Source organism: Physeter macrocephalus, chromosome 2 (genome assembly GCF_002837175.3).
Source record: "Physeter macrocephalus isolate SW-GA chromosome 2, ASM283717v5, whole genome shotgun sequence".
Classification (NCBI taxonomy): domain Eukaryota; kingdom Metazoa; phylum Chordata; class Mammalia; order Artiodactyla; family Physeteridae; genus Physeter; species Physeter macrocephalus.
In genome coordinates, this window is record NC_041215.1 from 82,653,716 (window position 1) to 82,660,542 (window position 6,827).

A 6,827-nucleotide genomic window follows, 5' to 3' on the forward strand; every position below is an offset into this window, starting at 1 on the left:
ATATTTTATTTGATGATGTCACATTTGGGTTGACATTTTAGTGGGAATGGGAACTTGCTGCTAGTGAGAAGTGGCATTGAATACTAGAGTCAGTATGAACAGGCTTTATTGACCCCTAGAGAAACAGCTGCCTTAATGTTTGGTGCACTTTACAGTGTATAAGTGAGTTTATTAGTGTTATGCTAAGTAACGTGAGCTTTTTTAGTTTAGTAAGAATTGCAGAAGCCACATGTTTATTCTGCCCAGCATTTTACCACAAAGAGGATTATATTCTTTCCTCTCTTGAGGAATTGGGAGTTTTCTTCCTAAATGCTTACATACTATAGTACTATTACTTAAAAGCTGTTTATGAAGCTGGAAGCATTCTAGTATACATAGCTGTATTGATGTATTTTGGAAAACAAAAATGCCGTGAAGGGTGAACTTCCATCAGTGTGTGTATTAAACCAGGTACAGATGATTGCAAGAAAACCTTTTTCAGAATATTCTCTTAGTAACTTCTGAGTCCTAGCTTGCAGTTTTGAAAATGACTTTTGCATGTTGGCTTCAGAGGTTTTCCATTGTCATATTCTTTTATAGCTGCAACTTCTTAACTATAGCTGATCAGAGAAGCCCTGTGGTCCCAAGCTGAAGTCTGTAACCTTGGCTGTTCAAATGGGCTGAGTTTGGTTGAACATCTATTCTATGTAAACGTAGAACACAAACATTTATTTTGCATTGATGCACAAACTGCACATGCTGGTGCTTGAAGCAGCCAAGGTGGAATTCTGTGGAAAGCATATCTACATTTTAAGAAGCACTGAGACAGGAGTTAAGGACAGCTTTAATAGCTTTTTGTTACCACTTAACCTTGGCGATTTCGATTTTAATTAGGATTTAGCTTGTGGTGGGAGAAAAGCCAAAAATAACAAGTGCCAGGATAGGATTGAAGAATCCAGAATCACCTTTGGCTTTATGAAAGCTTGCCTTTGCTCAAGGCTTCACGTTCCCAAATGAGCCACCTGTCAGTATATACATTTAATCCTTATTAATTTCATATAGTGCATTGATGCGGAAATCCAGAAGGTGTAAAAGATTGTTTTAAACTATTGAAATACAGTGTGTAACATGAAGGATGTAAGTTACTCAGCTTTCTGCTCCCTAAAGCAAATAGTGTTTGTCTGTAGTGTGAAATTTAACTGTAAAAACTACCTGTAATGTCAACAGATTATAGAAACTTATATTATTAATAAAATGGACCTGGGTTTAAGAGATTTTTTTTCTTCAGAGGGGGTGTGAAGCTGTTCATTCTTCTGTTTGCGTCTGGGTTTGTCTTTTGATTTTAGTTTTTCATCTTCATATTTCCTCTGATTTGAAAACAAAATTAATTTTTATAATTTTATTGATGAAGCATGATCAAGTGCAACCTAAATATAACTAAATCCTTTTGGATTTATAGGTGAATATATTGTTAGCTAGGTTTTATTACTCTAATTATTTTAAATCAATGTTATATTCCTAGGAGGTGTTTAGTCTCCTGTGAACCTGAAGCATTCCCATTTGAACCTTGGAAGATCCTCAAAGAGTGAGCGCTCTTATGCTCTCCTACCACAAGAATTACTTAACAAACGTGAGTAAGGACCACTGAAGCCAAAGAACCATCACAGAATTAAGTAACTTTAGTTCTGTGAACATGAAAAGGTTTCTTTTTTGATTCCCAAAGGAGATTATTTTATACTTTTTTTTTCTCCACAAGGAACAAAAATAACACATTAAGTATCATTAAGAACATTTTTCAAAGACTCTGAACTTCCAGATCAGCAAGAGAGAGAGAGAAGGAAAAAAAAATTTTTTTAGTGTGGATTTCTAAGCAGCATATATACATGTTTTTAAGGCATCTTATTGTTGGCAGTGTTTTTTGTAAGCACCGTATGAAACATGTTGTTTAACCCCTAAAGCAATCTTGTTCACATATCCAAAAAGGACATGAAATGCTTGTGCTGGTATGAAGTTTCTCTAAATAATTATTTTTTGAGCTATTTAAAGAATGTCCCCAAAAGCTCACAGTGCCTTGTTCGGATTTTTTTTTTCCATGAAATACCCATTATTTAAAATGAGTGGGAGAGGATAAGTCTTTAAGGCCAGAGCTTGTGTAGCAGTTCAAAGGCTATTCCTCTTCAAGAACACGTCAGGAATGAAGTAGTCGTGTGTGGAAACACAGAAGATCCTTTCCACAGTGTTGGTTTCAATCACCTATTCTAGTATATTTAACTAATTGTGTGGTGGACCTGCACTCTCACACCTATTCAGTCAGTGGGATTTACGTGTACTTTCTTTCTTGCATTTTCATTCCTTCTGTCCCAACTTAGTAGCCCTAAGGTGTGGCTTGGTGGATGTGGCATACTCAGTCCTGAAGACACCCGCTACATGTTTTGGGTGTTTGCTCACACAGCTCCCTGAGGAGCAGAGCCTGGAGGAGGGGAGGGGGGTGGGTTCCTATTCCTTATGTTGGGTGTCAGTCCTTTTTGTGTGTGATGGTGCCTTCAGAATAATGAATATTTCTGTTTCTGAACAATGATAAATCTTCTGAGAAGTATGTGTAGGTTATATTTCTTAATTTTTGTCCTTTTTCGCTAAGCCTGTGAAATACTTTGGCTCTGGTACAACTTGACTTGAATAATATCTTATCCTGAGTCTTCCTCTAAGGCAGTGCATATTCCTGCCAGTACTGTAGTCATCTTTTGGGAACTACATGTGGGTAAGCGCTTGTATGTAAGCCATTATACTGCTGTAACTAATGCATACAAACAATTCTTCTCTTTACATTAATAGTCTTAAAAGTGGATATGTAATGGGAAGGAAAATTCTTAAGGGAGTCCAGCATAGCTTTGTCAATTCAGACTGAGCCATACTGTTTTCCAAAGGGCTCAACACATAGTCTATATACTGTGCTTTCAGTGTATGTTTGGATCTCCTTTCACTGCTTTTCCTAGAATGTACTGTTCTATAAGCAAATGCCCATGTGTGATTTTTAAGATGTGCTGGGAAAAAAATAAAACAATACCAAAACCATTCATTGTTACAGAAATTGTTGCTTTTTTTCATGTTGATTCCATCTAATCTTTACAGTATGTTCCCATAAGTAGCCTCTCTAGTAGTGAATGACAAGTGCACAGATAGTGATTTTGTCCCTGCCTGTGGCTCCCACACTGGAGGGAAGGTTGTAGTTGTCTGGGTTCTGAAATAACTGAAAATTGGACCTGTCGAACACAGTCTTACTTGATACATTTAAATAATAACTTGCCATACTAAGAGTTTAGCTCTTATATAATAAGTTAGTTATAGTTAGTTAAAGAAGGCAGTTTTCTGCTGGGCTCATATAAGGCTCAGACTGAATGAACCTTAGAAATAATATCATCTTTTTCCCAAACACAGTTGGTATCTGACCTCCCCACCCCTCAGGCCACAAATAGATCACCAGTTTTTCTGAATATGTGCTGTGAGCACATGGGAATTTACTGCTTTTCCAGCAAACCTTTTCCCAGTTTCTGAAATCTTCCGATATTAAGAGGTTTTTACTTATAAGACTGAAATCTGTCTCCCTCTTCTATCCATTAACGTAACTTCTGTCTTGTGTGGTCATGAAGAATTGCCCAGTTGCTCTGTTGAAGGGCAGCTCTGCAGGTATTTAAAGACAGCTCACATTCCCCCAGATCTTCTCCAGTCAGCTGTTGCTCTTGTCAGTTCTAGACCCTTCATCATCCTAATCTCTCTCCATATGTGCCCTTTTGATGTTCTTAAAATGAGGTGTTGAGTTCTGAATGTTCCAGAATAGGACCAAAGATTCCCTTATTCCTTAGTCCAATATGCTTTAGTCACTCTTGCATTTTTGGTGGACCGTGGGCATTGCACTGTCATCTCACACTGAACTTGAATTTAACAGTTTGTCTTTTCTGCATGTGCCATTTTGGCCACATCTCCATGGAGGCTGATTTTTAATTTTATATTCATTTTTATTGGAGAATAGTTGCTTTACAATGTTGTATTAGTTTCTGTTGTACAGTAAGGTGAATCAGTTATACATATACATATATCCCCTGTTTTTTAGATTTCCTTCCCATTTACATCACCACAAAGCATTGAGTAGAGTTCCCTGTGCTAAACAGCAGGTTCTACTTAGTTATCTATTTTATACATAGTAGGTATATATGTCAATCCCAGTCTCCCAATTCATCCCACCCCTGGCTTCCCCCCTCGCCTCGGTATTCATAAATTTGTTCTCTACATCTGTGTCTCTATTTCTGCTTTGCAGATAAGTTCATCTGTACCATTTTTCTAGATTCCACATATAAGCGATATTATATGATATTTCTCTTTCTTACTTCACTCTGTACGACAGTTTCTGGGTCTATCCACATCTCTGCAAATGGCACCGTTTTGTTCCTTTTTATGGCTGAGTAATATTCCATTGTATGTATGTACCACATCTTCTTTATCCATTCCTCTGTGGATGGACATTTAGGTTGCTTCCATGTCCTGGCTATTGTAAATAGTGCTGCAATGAACATTGAGTTGCATGTATCTTTTTGAATTATGGTTTTCTCTGGGTATACGCCCAGGAGTGGGATTGCTGGGTCATACGGTAGTTCTGTTTTTAGTTTTTTAAGGGACCTCCATACTGTTCTCCATACTGGCTGTACCAATTTACATTCCCACCAACAGTGCAAGAGGGTTCCCTTTTCTCCACACCCTCTCTAGCATTTATTGTTTGTAGATTTTTTGATGATGGCCATTCTGACTGGTGTGAGGTGATACCTCATTGTAGTTTTGATTTGCATTTCTCTGATAATTAGTGATGTTGAGCATCTTTTAATGTGTTTGTTGGCCATCTGTAGGTCTTCTTTGGAGAAATGTCTATTTAGATCTTCCCCCCTATTTTTTGATTGGTTTATTTGTTTTTTTTATATTGAGCTGCATGAGCTGTTTGTATATTTTGGAGATTAATCCCTGAGGCTGATTTTTTAAAGCCTCATTACTTATATTTATTCTTACTAAAATTTGTATCTTACTGTATTTAGTTCCAGATTTTCAAAGTTTTAGAATCTTGACTCTTACCCAGAGTATTTTTTGTCCCATCCAGCTTTGGGACATCAATAGAATTGAGACATGTACTGTCTGGATTCTCAACCAAGTAATGGCAGGCATCTGCAACCCACAACAAGGGCCTGCCCAATAACACATCCAGGAAAGAGCATTCAGGGTTCAGCTAGCGCACATTTCCACTTGACATGCTCTTGTTCACCTCATATTTTTACATTTTGTCAACAAAAAGGCCTTTTTTCAATGAATCAACGTGTATGCCAGGCAAACATTAAACATGCAAATGACATCTACTTGGATTTAACATCGCCAGCTGCCAGACTGAAATCCTTTGCTAAAGCTTGCTGCTCCAATTTCCTGTGCTACCCTATCAGAAAAACAAATGAAGTCTTTAACTGCCATCACATTTACTTTTGCCTGTGTTTGCCTTCAGGGGCATGTCTCTTTCTTTTTCAATATACTCGTAAACTCATCTTGTGCTGCATTTTCTGATGTGATCTGTTGATTGGGCGTAGTGTTGACTGATGGACAACCTCTAAATCCATTCTTGCATAGTTCTGTCACATCCTTTGTACCTCATTATGTCCACATTAGATCTGGAAAGATAATTTTTTTAAATGACTGAAATTTGTCACTGTAAAGCTGTAAAATAACTTAGGAGAAGGTGGAGTTCTGAGTCTAAGAACACAGTGAAAAGGGTTCTATTCTGGAAATTTTGCAGATGCTCCATTTTTCTCTACCAAACTACTAGTCACTTTTCCTATTTGGGCCTAATATCTTTTGTAAAATGAAAAACTCCGAGGTCCCTTCTAAGTCAGTCTCAGTGATTCTGATGAGTCTCTGTATTTTTGCCAAACACTACCCTAGAATTGATTATTGCATTAATAATTTATTTTTTAATTTAACCATTATTAGCCAGACACTGCTGGGCACTTAACCCTAGACAAGAGGTTCTGATTGTTATCACAACAACCCTGTGAAATGTATGGTATCGTCCCCTTTTTTCCGGTGAAATAACTGAGATTTAGCGACGTTGAATAACACACACTGTTAGTAGCTGGGAAGTGGCGTTTCCAGGAGATGGAGCCAGGTCTGACAAAATCCAGTCTCCGTGCTCGCTGCTTCACTGCTCTAGGCTGCTTGTGCTGGGTGGTAAGTCTTATATATACAGAATTTCTGCTTTTTAAAGTAGATTGTTAGTCATTGCCCTCCACAGAAGGGCACAAGTACAGAGGGGAAACAGCTATCTTCATGACTACATGCCATAGAAATACCAGGAAGCCTTTTGTCCCAGACGCTGTCATGCTCTGTAAATGTTTAACCCCTGCATTGATGCCTTTATAGATTTAATATGAAACTCATGAAAGGAAGTGCTGTGTTTGATGGACTTAATAAATTTGCACTTTTATAACTTTAATATTGTATTCCTTTGAGCTGTACTTAAAAATGTAATAGTAACCTGTTACTACTATAAGTTATACATATTCCTGTAGAGAGACTAGAAATTGAAAACTATTTAAGATTAAAGAAATGTTTTATTATAATCTAAGACCAATCTAGGTTCTTTGGAAAGTCACAGTTCCTTAAAACTGCTAATTTTTTTTTTTTTTTTTTTTTTTTTTTGCGGTACACGGGCGTTTCACCGTTGTGGCCTCTCCCGTTCCGGCGCACAGGCTCCGGACGCGCAGGCTCAGCGGCCATCGCTCACGGGCCCAGCCGCTCCGCGGCATGTGGGATCCTCCCAGACC